General features: G+C 32.5%; 1 long non-coding RNA gene across 1 annotated transcript; it reads left to right on the top strand.

The window, feature by feature from the left end:
- The first annotated feature begins 555 nt into the window (after positions 1-555).
- On the top strand, positions 556-14,132 carry LOC148804276 (uncharacterized). The gene is made up of 3 exons (XR_016068530.1): positions 556-1,394; positions 7,934-7,977; positions 13,842-14,132. It is a non-coding gene; the product is annotated as an uncharacterized LOC148804276 (long non-coding RNA).
- Positions 14,133-14,350: the final 218 nt, after the last annotated feature.

Below are 14,350 nucleotides of genomic sequence, written 5' to 3'. Positions count from 1 at the left end.
TAAGAATGTTCCCATTTTTTTTAATTTCTATATTTTTTGCATTTTATAATTTTTTGGATTTTATTATTTAATTGTGGTAACATGGATTGGCCTACTTGACCCAAAATGGTTTAATTTCCACCACCTAGATGAAAACACTAATTTTCTAGGTAGATTTTAAAAGTATAAGTTTTTATGTTGTTGGAATTATTAATTTATTATGTATGGATTTAATTGTAGAATTTAATGATGAGAAGAAACAAAAATGCCTTAAATATATAATTCAATGAAGGTGAACACAAATTAATAACTTAAATGTTGGATCTAATGGGAGAGAATTGAATGCATTGAATATCTTAAATTTCCGCTTTTCAACTCATTTAATATCAATAACTGATTACCTTATTTGCCCTCATTTTTATCAATAAATTTAAATATAGAGGGGTAAATTTTTTCCTCGGAAAATTTCAAAAATATTCTTGAGGCTATTCATGCTTTTTAAAGTAGTACTAGTAAATGTGCAAGTGCCTTACACATGATTGTTTTTGAGGATGATGATGGTGATGCTGCTGATGATGATGATGATGATGATGATGATGATGATGATGATGATGATGATGATGATGATGATGATGATGATGATAATGATGATGATGACGATGATGGTGATGGTGTTATTTTTCTATAAATTTTATATAATTTTCTATAAAAATAATTCTTATGTATCACACTCATTTTTTCTGTTTGAAATGATGAATTTATGATTCTAGTGGGGACCCGTATGATGCACGAGATTTGTTAAGTGAAAGATAAATAATAGATAGGGCCATTTACTAAAATGCCCCTATAATTTCATGGATTTACTAAAATCTACCATATAGTTTGTATTTTACAAAAACATCACTTATAATTTGCAATGGATTTAATCAATGCTTACTAGCATGGCAACTCTGGATTCTCTTTTGTAGACAACTGGTAATTAACTCCTTTTTTCCCCTCTGTTTCATCTTTTGTTCAAAGGGGTTTCCGACACCGTCACCTAGAGGAAGAATAGAGAGAGAAAGAGAGGTGGGAGTTTGAAGGGGTTGTCGTCGCCGTCGCCGTCACATAGAGGAAGGAGGGTGGAAGGACAGTTCAATGTTGGTGGCAGTGCTCTATTTCCAAGCTAATTACAGAGACCAACAAGGGGAAGAAGAAGAAGATAGAGGAGTAAGTGGAGAGAGAGAGAGATGATCGAAGGTGAAGGATGGTCGAAGCATGTTGTAACGATGAGGGGGAGGACAAGGGTCCTTGAATATGTTCGTATAAACAAAAATCAATGGAGAAAAAAAAGACAGGAAAGGAAGTCCAAAGATTTCAGTTTTCTCGAGGCATTGGAAATCCAGAGTGGCGCTCAGATCTGCTGCACTGAATGGGTGAGTATTGATCAGTGTTGTGTAATCACCAAACTTTTTCCGTTTAGAAGTTGCAGTGGCTACTGTCGCTTGCGATAACGATACCAAAATCACCTTCACTGCTGCAACTTTCGATAGTACCAGTGAACAATAAGGGCATTTTAGGAATTTTAAAATAATTACCACTTACGTGATGTCACATATGAATGGAGTGTGATGGAAAATTAACAACAAGGGAGGTTTTAGACAGTTGTCAGAAAAGTTAAGGGTACTGCAAGACAATATCTAAATAGTAAGGGTACAGTTTGTCAATTTTGTGAACAATAGGGGTAGTTTAAGAGATTTACCCATAATAAAAACATTTCTTATTTATTATTAGTGTTTTCAACCCGCTTTGACCTGGTCATTTGAATCATTTGAACCGTCACTCAGCCTTGATTCTAGGTATAGTTTTGCTGAAACTCTTCCTTTCTGTCAAAAACCGCTAACTTGGTAAAAACTCAGCTAACTCGGTGGTTCAACCATTGACCCATTCGACTTGGTCACCAGGTCAAAGGTGGCACTCTTAATTGTGTGCAAACTTTGGAGGCCATAACTTTGCACTCCGATGTCCAATTGGGGTGATCTTTCTTTTGGGTAACCTTCCAATATCTATACGTCCCAAGGGCCTTAGGTGCCTTGCCTTTCTATTTTCGTGAAAAAACCCCTTGTTTGCCCCAAATTGCAATTTTTAATATCTTTTATAAATAAAAATTTAAAACTGAATTAAAAACATAAATAAATGTAACATAATACATATATTATATGCAAAACATAATTATACAATATTTATTGATAAAAAATGTATTTTTACACACACACACATAGAGCGGTTTGACCTGTTTGACCTGTTTGACCTTGACGATCAAACTGCTAACCTGTGACTCAGTGGCAAAACCAGGTCGTCCTTTGGTTCTTTTTTTAAAACATTCTTTATCATACTTATTATTGTTTAATATATTGAATATATGATGTTAAGAATGTTCCCATTTTTTTTAATTTCTATATTTTTTGCATTTTATAATTTTTTGCATTTTATTATTTAATTGTGGTAACTTGGATTGGCCTACTTGACCCAAAATGGTTTAATTTCCACCACCTAGATGAAAATACTAATTTTTTAGGTAGATTTTAAAAGTATAAGTTTTTATGTTATTGGAATTATTAATTTATTATATATGGATTTAATTATAGAATTTATTGATGAGAAGAAACAAAAATGCCCTAAATATATAATTCAATGAAGGTGAACACAAATTAATAACTTAAATGTTGGATCTAATGAGAGAGAATTGAATGCGTTGAATATCTTAAATTACCCCTTTTGAACTCATTTAATATCAATAACTGATTACCTTATTTGCCCTCATTTTTATCAATAAATTTAAATATAGAGGGGTAAATTTTTTCCTCAGAAAATTTCAAAAATATTCTTGAGGCTATTCATGCTTTTTAAAGTAGTACTAGTAAATGTGCAAGTGCTTTACACATGATTGTTTTAGAGGATGATGATGATGATGATGATGATGATGATGATGACGATGATGGTGATGACGATGATGGTCGGTTTTCTAGTATTTGGTTCAAAAATTAATCAAACTGATGAAACCAACCAACCTGATCAACTCAACCTGAGTTGGTCGGTTTTCTAGTATTTGGTTCAAAAATTTTTGGACTTGACCAGGTTGGCTTTGGTTCAAAAATTTCCCAACTCGACCAAGTCGGATGACCCATTACAACTTGAGTGGGTTGGTTTTCACAAATGGTTAGTTAGTTTCAACTAACCAACTCCCCAACCTGACGAGGTCAATTTGGTTGGTCAAACAACCTACAATCAAATTGAACCAACTCATGAACACTTATAATTTCAGCTAAATTAATAGTCTCATATCTAATAAATAACAATAGTTTAATCTTTAATAATTATTGAAAATTTATAGCAAAAATACACAATTATTGAAAATATATTGATAATGAAAAAATACAATAATTACAAAAATATAATAAGTACTAAAAATATATTAATTTGGCCAATAAATATACAATATCAAATAATAGTTTAATCTCTAATAAATATTAATCAATAAGTTATAACAAAAAATACAATAAATAAAATAAATACAATAAACAATATTTATTAAAATAATTATTAATAAATATTAATTTGTATGAAAGTTATTTTTTTGAATTATTAATTGATATAAGTGAAATTAGTTATTTACAATATTATGTAAAAATATTAAATTATTATTAAAGTTATTTCATTATTAATTTTGTAAAATATTAAATTATTATTAATTTCAATTTTATGTTATAATTATTTTTCTACTTTTAAGAAATTTTTTAAATTTATTAAATAATTTCTTTATTTGAACTATATAAAATCTAGTTATGTTAAATATTTATTTATTTAAATATTTAAGTAATATGTAAAATATTTATTTTTTTTATTTACTGAATTTAATAACCCAGAAAATTATAATTTATACTATTAATTCATAATATCCTTATTAATTTCATAAGATATTAAATTATTATTAATTTCAATATTATGTTATAATTATTTTTCTACTTTTAAGAATTTTCTTTTAAATTTATTACATATTTTTGTTATTTTAGCTATTTAAAATATAGTTTTGTTAAATATTTAGTTATTTACATATTTAAATAATATGTAAAATATTTGAAATTTTTATTTGAATTTTAGTTATTTAACGCTATTAGATATTACTAAATATCTTGTTATATAATTATTTATATATTTATAATATTTTGTTATTTAAGATATTTATTTATTGAGATATTTAAATAATATTTTATTTTTTAATATTAAATTTTTATTATTTGAATTACATTTAAATTGATAATCTGGAAAAACAGAATTTAAATTGTTAGTACATAATTTCGTGATATACTTTGTAATATAAAATTATTTTTTGTGTTTTTAATAAATATTTTAAAGTTATTATATAATTTTCTTTGAATATTTAAACAATTCTTAAATTTCTTATTCCAAACTTTCTTTAGATAGATATAGATAAAAAGTGGGTTAGAGGAATTAGAGATAATTTAGAAGATAAATAGGAATTAGAGATAAATTAGGAGAAAGTGGGGGAATGGTGGGGGAGGTAGTTTAGGAGAAATTTTAGGGGAAGAGATTATTTAGGTTATTGGGAAAGTGCATCTCATTGGTTGTTTCAATAATGATTTGGAATTAATAAAATAAGATTTTCAAGAAAAAGGATAAAATCTTTAGATTAGTGATGTGCCCAAATATTTTCTACAATATTTTTTTTTGTATTTTTTCTAATTTTTAATTTTATTATTTTATTATGACATCAAGGGTTGACACATTTGATCCAAAAAGTTGTACTACTGACCCACTACAAAAATAAGAAAACGATTTCACTTTTGGTCAATTTTAATTTTTGTGTTTCATTTTTATCAACAATAAAATGGTAAGTGCAATCCTATTTTTGCAATGTTTTAGGAAAAAACATGTTACTTATTAATAGATGGTATGTCCAAGGTGGGTAAGCCAAAATAGGTTGATATGTTTTTTCAATTCACCGTCTTTCCATAGAGAACAGTTCCAAGAGTTATAAAAAATTGAGCAATTAATTTGGTATAAAATCTAGTAAGGTATGTAATAAATTGGCCAAATTCTTGATAGTATGCCAATATTTGGAAAACTAAAAATAGTAAATAAATAATAGAAAGAGAAAACAAAAATTTGGGTCTAAAACATTGAATAAAGATATCAAATGAAATCTCTAAAGAGAGAATTGAACACAAATGAAGTCGCCTCCGATATCAGTTTTAAGTTTTTTTAATTTTCTTACCTGTCTTAATAGTTTCTACCCATTTATGGTCATTAATGTTTTGGTGCATATGGGATGTTTTCATGTCTTTTGTTGGATGGACTTTAATGGGAGAATGAGGTGGTGTGTTTATGTGACCTTTCAATATGTTTATAAAGAAACTCTCAAGGGATGAGAAATTTATCATGGGCAATGGCGATGCAAGGTATTTGTTGTTGTTTCTAGTGTGTTTGAAGACCAATCAACTAAGCCTAGGTTGACCTTTTGTGGGGATGTGGTTAATTTCTGCTTAGAGAAAGGTGTGGGAGATTGTGTTTTTGCTCTATTTTTCTCAATGCCTTAGTAGTAGTAGCAACAACAACGGCCATGGTATATATGTAAAGAAAAATCACAGGGAATAGTATTTGGGTGAAGCGGATTTATTTCATAGAGGAGATAAAGAAACGAAAAGAAAAGTTACTAACTGAAGCAACAAATAATCAGTTTCTATTTACTGGTTTACTTTATTAGGAAAAGTGTTGGGAGGTATATTGGATAGTAATCGAGTGAAGAAGTATTGTTATGTCTTTGTGTCAAATGGGACTTTAAGTGTGTTAAGAACTATCCAAAAGCCTCTATGTGTTTAGTCATAGAACTTGAGCATCTATACATTAAGCAAATAATTTTGCTTGTACATTCAGAACCTACTTTCTCTAGAATCTTAGTTTCAACTTTAAGCATAGGATATATGGAACAGGCCCTTCTTCATAGACCAAAGGTAGCGACAATAAAGGATAAGTCTTCTGAGATTACATGATAGATTACATGATAGATTACAATGAAAATTGTATTAAATTACTGCAATTTTGTAAGAGCTACTTCAAAATGCTCAGCAGTGAGTTTAAAGGTGGATAGGGCATTGCTTCCACCTTTCCTCCCTTGGATCTACCCCTGAGTTGTTTATAGGTAATAGGGAACTTATTTTACTCTTTCATAGGTCCACTTCAGTTTTAGGGGGTTTCTTCTTTTTCTCTTTCAGTGTGGGTTGGGTTGGGCTGCATTGACAATGTGGGTTTCACCTAGACTTGTTTATATGGGTACTAGACTAGGATATAAGGCACTCACTTAGACTAGAACTTAGGTGCACATGCAAGAAAATTAGTAATATATATAGGAGCATTCTATAAGTATTAGGAACTTTATTAAAATGTGTATAGATAGACCAACTCTTACTTTATATATGGTTTGCTGAATCAATGCAAGCAATGCCGAGAGAGAGTAGTGACAAAACAGGCTACAACAATATGTTTGGATTCAGTTGTAAGAACTAATGACAACCTCTGCAATACAGTTAACAATATAACATTAGTTACATCTAACATATGAGCAAACTCAAAAAAAAAAAAAAAAGAAAACACACTTATCTCCAATTTGATCATAGTTTAGAAGAAATTGCATGACAACTTGTAATTGAACATATACATGTCTGTAAGGAGCTAGGTTATAGAGCAGATTTCAAATGTAATCATACATGGGATGATCAATATGATGCAGCCTATACTTTGATTGTTTTAATTTCTATTGTAGTTGGTGTTGGTCAGGATTTAGAAATATGAATTTTTGCATTTTCAATCAAATTATTAATTATTTAACTTGCATTAAGGAATAGGGGTTCACATCTACTGGTTTGCAAAAATTTATGAAAAGGTTTTATGGTTGAAAAATATTTTGGGTGTCTTATTCTTTGAATCTAGTGGTTGAGTTGAAAGGCTTGTACAAATATGGAATGCTGGGGGGATGCAGTATGTGCTCCAAGTTTGTACTTGGCTAAATTAATGAAGGTTGATTGTACTCTTTTTCTATTCTATGCTTAATAAAATACCACTCATTTATAAAAAAAAAAAAATTGAAGTTACAACTTTCCTAGGAGACTTGAGGTAGTTGTATTGATTTAGTTTTGGGAAATGTTTAATTGCTCTATTTAGTGTTTACTTCCAATGTTTTAAGTTCCAGCAATATTATTGAAACCTGCCATTGGATTGGGCAGGAAATTTAAGCAATATACCATCTTTTCTTCATACTTGTAACATTATTTTTCTCTTTACTTTGTTCTATTTCTTTTTTTATACCTGTACCCTTCTTTTTTTTTTCTCCTTTTAATGAACTTTTGCTTGCTTTAAATTGGGACTACATCTCTGTGACTTTAGTAATTTATAAGCTTTTGATATTAACCTCATAAAACAAGGTTTTCCTTTCCTAGTTCTAAAATGTAATGACAATTCTTTTGACACAATTAATTTTAATTGTTTATTTCTTGTTGGTTCAAGATTTTGCATTTATTAAGGATGTAAAAATAGGAAGTTATGTGGTTTAGGATTTACCCTATATGTTACACCAGAATGTATTGATATTTTTTATTTATTCCTCACTTTTGTTTGGTTTTTCTTACTTTACCCCTCTTGGTGATTACATAAGTATATGGTTTTTATGTCATGCTTGTCATTAATTTTTTTTTCTATGCGGGTGTTTGTTTGTTTCCATGCTCTGTATTATGTAAAAACTGTCTATTAACAAAATCACTGCATATAAAGGATCTTTACTTATCTCTATTGTTTCTTAGGTCCACTGCAAATCATTCTAATCCACCTATATTTATACCTACTTGTTTATGGGTGGTTTAATGTATACGATTGATATGTGAATATTCTATTTTTTGTTTAGGGATCTGTATCAGATTCATGTACTTGTACACGTTGGTCCTTATGGTATGGACTTTCTCTTTCTCTAGTTATTGATTTGTGAAGATTTTATTTTTGTTTATGGATTTGTATCATATTTATGCACTTCCTTTACTTGTTCACTTAGTTTTTTTCCTTTTTGTGTGAACTTTATCTTTCTCTAGTTATTGATTTGTGAAGATTTTATTTTTGTTTATGGATCTATATCAGATTTATGCACTTCCTTTACTTGTTCACTTGGTTTTTTCCTTTTTGTGTGAACTTTATCTTTCTCCATGAGTCACTACATCTACACTTTAGTTTTCACTAATTTGGGTACAAATATCAATCATCTTATATATTGTGCCCCATAATGATTTTGGTGTTATTAAGCTCAGCACAATTGTTTGCTTCTTCATGAATGCCAATTTAAATGATGCAAATTAATTGCATATTATTATGGGAGAATGAGGATTCAGCCTAGGGTCAGAATTTTTAGGCCCAAAGTATAGTTGGGGTAGGTGCCAGCTTAGAATTGATGCCAATTCACGAGCGGCATTGGTGTATAGAGTGGGGTTTTTTGACATTTTGAATGTTTATAGATCTGTAGTGGAATTCAGAAATCTACGTTGGGCCTATTTGTACTTTTTCGTATTTTTAATAGCATTTAAATTTCATCATTTCGAATAGTAGATACCTTGTATTGACAAGCTCCAATACAACATTACCAAAATTGAACAACAAGTTAATCAAATATAAACTGATTGATTCTAGCATAAAGCTAATGCAGTCCTCGGGCTTTTACTAAATATATAATAACATGAGAAATAAAAATGGGGAAGAAAAAGAAGGGAAAAGAAAAGATATGATGAAATTCAAAAGAATTCTTGTTGATTGCACCTACCTTTGCAACTGCCATCTGCTTAGATTTTGTTGATTTAAATTTGTGTGAGATACTCCTGGAGTAGTGCAAAATTCCATAGTGCAAAATTCCATCATACACCTTCTGGTTACTACCATATGGTTTGTTCATCTCAAGAAATGAAAAAGGTTCTCTTAATCACTCCTTAGAGGGGGAGTCAAATAGTGCCTGTGTTTGATGATAATTTAAGAGTCTGATAAACACCAAACCCATGATCAGCATAACCATTGGCATTTGGGAAGTTTCTGAAAGAATGGTAGGATCTATCGTATGGACATCAAAAAGGTTGCGGAATGGGTAGGTGAATTTCAAAAATTTTCCTACCTTCTTCCAACTTGGAATCATATTCCCTAAATTTAGAATAGAATATTCATGGATCCTACTTGAACCATAATCAAACCAGATCTGAACCAAAACACAAGGGAGGAATTATACCTGATCCAAAGAAGCAGTATCTCCCAAAGTTGGTGTTCACGCCCAAAGAGGACACCAAGATCCGCTCCTGCTGAAGATGACACAACAATGTGTGGAACGGAACCAGTAGAGTGTGTCCTACACACTGAATCCTTCACAAGAATTCTCTGGAAACACTGAGCACCGAATCTTTTTAGTTCCTTCTGCAAAACTAATATCAAGAACTAATTTCTTGATTTCTTTTCTTCAAAGATCGAATCTTTTCAGAGAATGGCGGCGGCTGGAGGAGAACTCCTGAGATAAAGATGGCGAATATTGCTTCTCTTCTCTTTGGAGTGTATGAGATCCTATCTCAATTCGTAGTAAGTTTTCTTGCTCAAAATCCTAGGTTCGAATTCTGTTAATCCTCTTAGGATTTCTCCTCTTTCTTCTTGATTAAGAAATCTCGTAATCCTATTAGGAGTTATCCCAATCCAAATCAACATTTGGATAGACTATCTGCAGATTAGGTTAGCTTACTCCTGATCTTATCAGGAGATTACCATATTCAAATCTGATTCGAATTTGGTCTCCTAGAGTGGATTAGGTTAAATGCCCAATCCTTTTGCTAACCTTAATCTCAGATCCGCCCCATAAGTGGGTGATCATATCAGCCCAGTCTGAAATGGGCTTTTGGTCCATTAAGTAATCAGTGCTCAATTGGTTTCCAATCTGCTGCCCAGTTGGGCTTCTTTGTATGGCGTGGGACCTAAGCATTGATCTACACACTAGCCACATGGGTTCGGCCCAGCCTTTATTACAAGGCCTAGCCGAATTCACTGAGAAGCCCAGTGAACCCCTGAGCCCATCACATGGACTCTATGGGCCCAACACTTACACTAAGTGGTCCCTGGGCCAAGCCATCTTATAAATGCCCAGGGACTGTGGGCAGGTGCAAGATTAGCCCATCAGGTATTATCCTAAATGGCCTTACACTTAACCTCTCAACCCATAATGATCAAGCATTGCCCGACAAGAGAGGACCTCTCCCTCGGCTGCAAGGAACAGTGCTGCACTCTCTACTCACATGGATCCCGGGAATTAAAACCATTTGCAAACATTTTGAAACCATACTTAAATATATATTATAAAAATTTTGCAAAAACAAAATTCCAACGATTGAAATCAACTGCTGGCGGTTTGGTTTCCATCAGAGAGAGTGCATTCCCGATCATTACCTTTGTTCGACAAAGGGGCTGATCCTATCACTATGATCACCCACTCAGATGAATTCTCAGACTAACCCAACATGCCCAGGTTTTGACCCCCGCTAAGGATCTCACTGATTGACATATCAAAGACAGCTCAATCCGACACCTAGTGAAGTATCATAATCGAGTGTAGGGGTCAGGTGTAACTTTCCAGTTTTGCCCATCTATCTCTAAGGTCTAGGGCAATACTAGAAATCTGGTCCGGTTCAAGGATTCGAGTAATCCCATACTGCACCTGCCTTGGGTCTTACCCTGGTGGCCGAGACTTGGCGGCACACCAGTATCAGCCTTGACAGGATAAATCTCCCCAGACCTATCCAATGGCTGTGAACATTTAAAACTAACACGAGTCTCATTAGGTGTCCAGTTTTAGGGTCTTACATAGAATCATACCATACAACATGAATCAAACATGCACTTTATTTATTTACACTAAATGTCAAAAGTACATCAAATCAGATTGAAGGTAAGGGCATACAAAACTGTCTAACAGCTTCCAATGAAGGCATTATCAAGAACCGGTCTCCTTGAACAAAGCCCTCCCAATCTCCCATTGTGTCAAGGAGCAAAAGAAATAGTTCACTTCTTCGCTTAGCTTGCCCAACTCTAGAAACTTTATCTCGTGTTCCACCAGGGAGGTCCATTATTTTTATGTTGCTCACTATTTTTCCACTCCATCAAAATCAAACAGCAAAAGCAATCCTAAAGATTGTGTTAATTGGGGGGAGGGGTGACAATAAAACAACAGTTTTCTTTAGACTTTTGAGGTTCTTGGCACATTATCCATTGTACATATTCCATATACTCTTCAATCACCAATTAATATAGTTAATAATTACCTATAAAAAAACTGATACCCCAAACTAACCACTTCCAATACCTTAGATAATCATATATAATGATGGAGAAATAAAAAAAAAGATGGTGTCACACAAAATTAGTGGATAGTGGTTGAACTGGAGGGGGAGAGGTGCATTTGTGTACTATGTATCTAGTTAATACCATTGAGGGTAAGACACCATTTGATAACATATGAAGAAGTTGACTAGAAAGCTTATTGCTATATCTTTCAAAGAACAAGTTTTTAAGGAAGTTGTGAGCTCATGAATGGTTGAAGTTGAAGTTGGGCAGATTACTATACCCTTGAATATTTTATCATTTAATTATTTTATCCACTAAAAGACAAAGCAATAAGTTGTTCAGTTCAGCAACTTTAACTATTATCAAACAACCCCTAAGACAAAAAGAGAAGTTTTATAAGACAGTCACAAGGGCAACATTATTATATGGAACATGGTATTAGGAAATCAAGAAAGAAAATGGTTAAAAATATGGTTTTAATTGAGTTGATTGAGTTGCAAGACTACAAAAGAAAGAATCAAAGTGAGCATATAGAAAAAGACTTTGGAGTAGCCCTAATTGATGACAAGATGAGGGAAGTTGGTCATCCACACTGCATCAATGAGGAGTGACTTGGCACAAGTATAAGGCTCTAGAAAAACAAGAGGAAGACCAAAGAACATATCCTCCAAGGTGGTAAGAAATGATGAAAAGACTGCGTTTAGGGTCAGTTGAGTTGAGTAGAAGATGAACGTGGCCTCTTTGCTCAAATGGTAACAAACAGAAGATGAATTACTTCTAGAGTTCAACATGAAAATATTAAGCAAGTAGAAAGACCAATTGTGCTGCAATGACCATGAATCTAAACTTAAGAGCAGAAATGCAAATGGAAATTGCGGCCTATTGGATAGATGAAAATATGGGCATACGGAACTTTATGAATCTCCAAAAACTATATTAAATGAATTAAAAGTTTCCAACATGATAACCAAATATCAATAATGTATGACAAGTGATTGTAATACAGAATATGTTTGAGATCATGAAATTGGTTTAAGGGAAAGATGACAAAATGAATAGCAAAGAAATAAAAAAAAATGACCTTTTGAATTCCAAATTTCTCCTGTGAAATAGAGCATCTGCAGTTGTAGGGCTTAAAGGAAGAATCAACCCATCTCTTTAGCAGATTCAATCATTCCAGGAAATACTATATCAAACCCAATTGGAGCACATTGCTTGTCATTAATGGATGAAGGAAAATTGTAAACAATAAAATTGATACCTGTCAAATAGAAACAAAATTCAATTTGAATGAACACAGACAAAACATGAATACAAATTATCGATGGATAGAACAAGTAAGCAAAACAACAAATACTACCACCTTTCTCTATGTAGTTGTTACCAATGTTCCATTGTTTAGTGCAAGAACACAAGCCAAAGTGTAATAAAGGAGGCATAGCAAAGCGCCTCTATGTAGTTGTTACCAATGTTCCATTGTTCGCGCCCAAGAACCTCTAAATGTATATTCATTCACTCCAAATTCAGTTCATGATAACAATTTGTATCGGAATCTTCCCATTTCGTATTTCAACAATGTGATTATATACTCGTCCTTCATTGACAATGGTACACTAAATGTCTCAATAAGAAACTATCAATCTAAAGAAAGCTTACCTTAATAGATATGAAGTCCTTAGTCTAGATGGCATCAAGTGATTCAGGTGTCGTAAAAAAATAAGTGGCTGGAAATCTCGACTCCACTTTGAATTTATTGCAAAAGGGAGCCAACGCTTTGAAAAATGGGATGCCTCCAATAAAAATAAAACACAGTGTAGAACTCAAATTTGATCCACCGTCATTGGACAGATATATGCTTTCTCACTTTCTCTACTGGGTAGTTGTAGGCCATGATTCTGTTGATCATCATTGATGGTGGCTGCTATATCATGGGATCCATCGTACATACGAAAACGTCCACAACCTGGCAATTCATTCCCATATCTCTGTGAGAGTCTATCCTTTTAGGTTTGGCCATAGACGCGATTCCGTCAATGTGGATATGAATGTAAACCTAGCCTATACTTGATGCAATTTAAATGTCTTCTTCACCTGTTTTGCAAATAAATCCCTATTCTCCTCTAACAATCCTATTTATTTTTTATTTATAAATGCCAAATAACAATATATATTACGATGATCAAAACAGATAGCTAAGATCAAGAGATTCTATTTCCTCGTAACCCTGACCTGCAACTCATTTAATATCTTGTATGCAACTATGGAATATAATGTAACATATATCAATGCTTGTTTGTCAAATTGTTAGGCTCCATAGAGAATCACATGTTGATATCTGAATGACCATCAATTTCAATCAGAGATTTATCTCTACATCCCAAAATCATTATCTCACTTTTTTTCCCTTCTGAGTTTTTGTTGACGTTGTTACCATCTTCCTCATCCATTATACTTCTCCGTCGTAGGGGGAACATTCCACCATCGGAGGTGGCGTCAAGCGTATTCACGCGATTCAGGCGAAGGTGAGGTGGAATTCGGTCTTGGGTTGTCGTCCCTAGAGGATCTACAGAAGCTGGCTGTGGCATGGCATCTGGGTCGAACAGAGATTTTGCCATTTGCTTGGAAGGGCTCCGCAAACAAGAGCAGTTCCAGGTTCTTTTGGGTGTAAGCATGTCATCCATTGGCTTAATTCTTGTAATCGCTTATATTGTGAGATACTCCATCTTATTATTTACCCGTTAGCGCTTATATTGTGAGATGAGTTGACAAAAGTGGGAGATAGAACAGGAGCAGTTGTTTTTCAGTTGTCCGTATAAAAAATATTTTTATAATAAAAATAAATAAATTAATAAAAAATAATAAGATAAATTAGAAACTAATATCATTTAAAATTACTATAAAACTAATGCAAAATTATCTAAGAATTATTAGTTTTATAATTATTTTTTTTAACAAACTTAAATTCCATTGAAAA

This window comes from Nelumbo nucifera, chromosome 1 (genome assembly GCF_055504915.1).
Source record: "Nelumbo nucifera cultivar China Antique chromosome 1, China Antique-T2T, whole genome shotgun sequence".
Lineage (NCBI taxonomy): Eukaryota > Viridiplantae > Streptophyta > Magnoliopsida > Proteales > Nelumbonaceae > Nelumbo > Nelumbo nucifera.
Note: the sequence above shows the minus strand (reverse complement) of the source record. Positions and strands in the feature narration are given on the sequence as shown.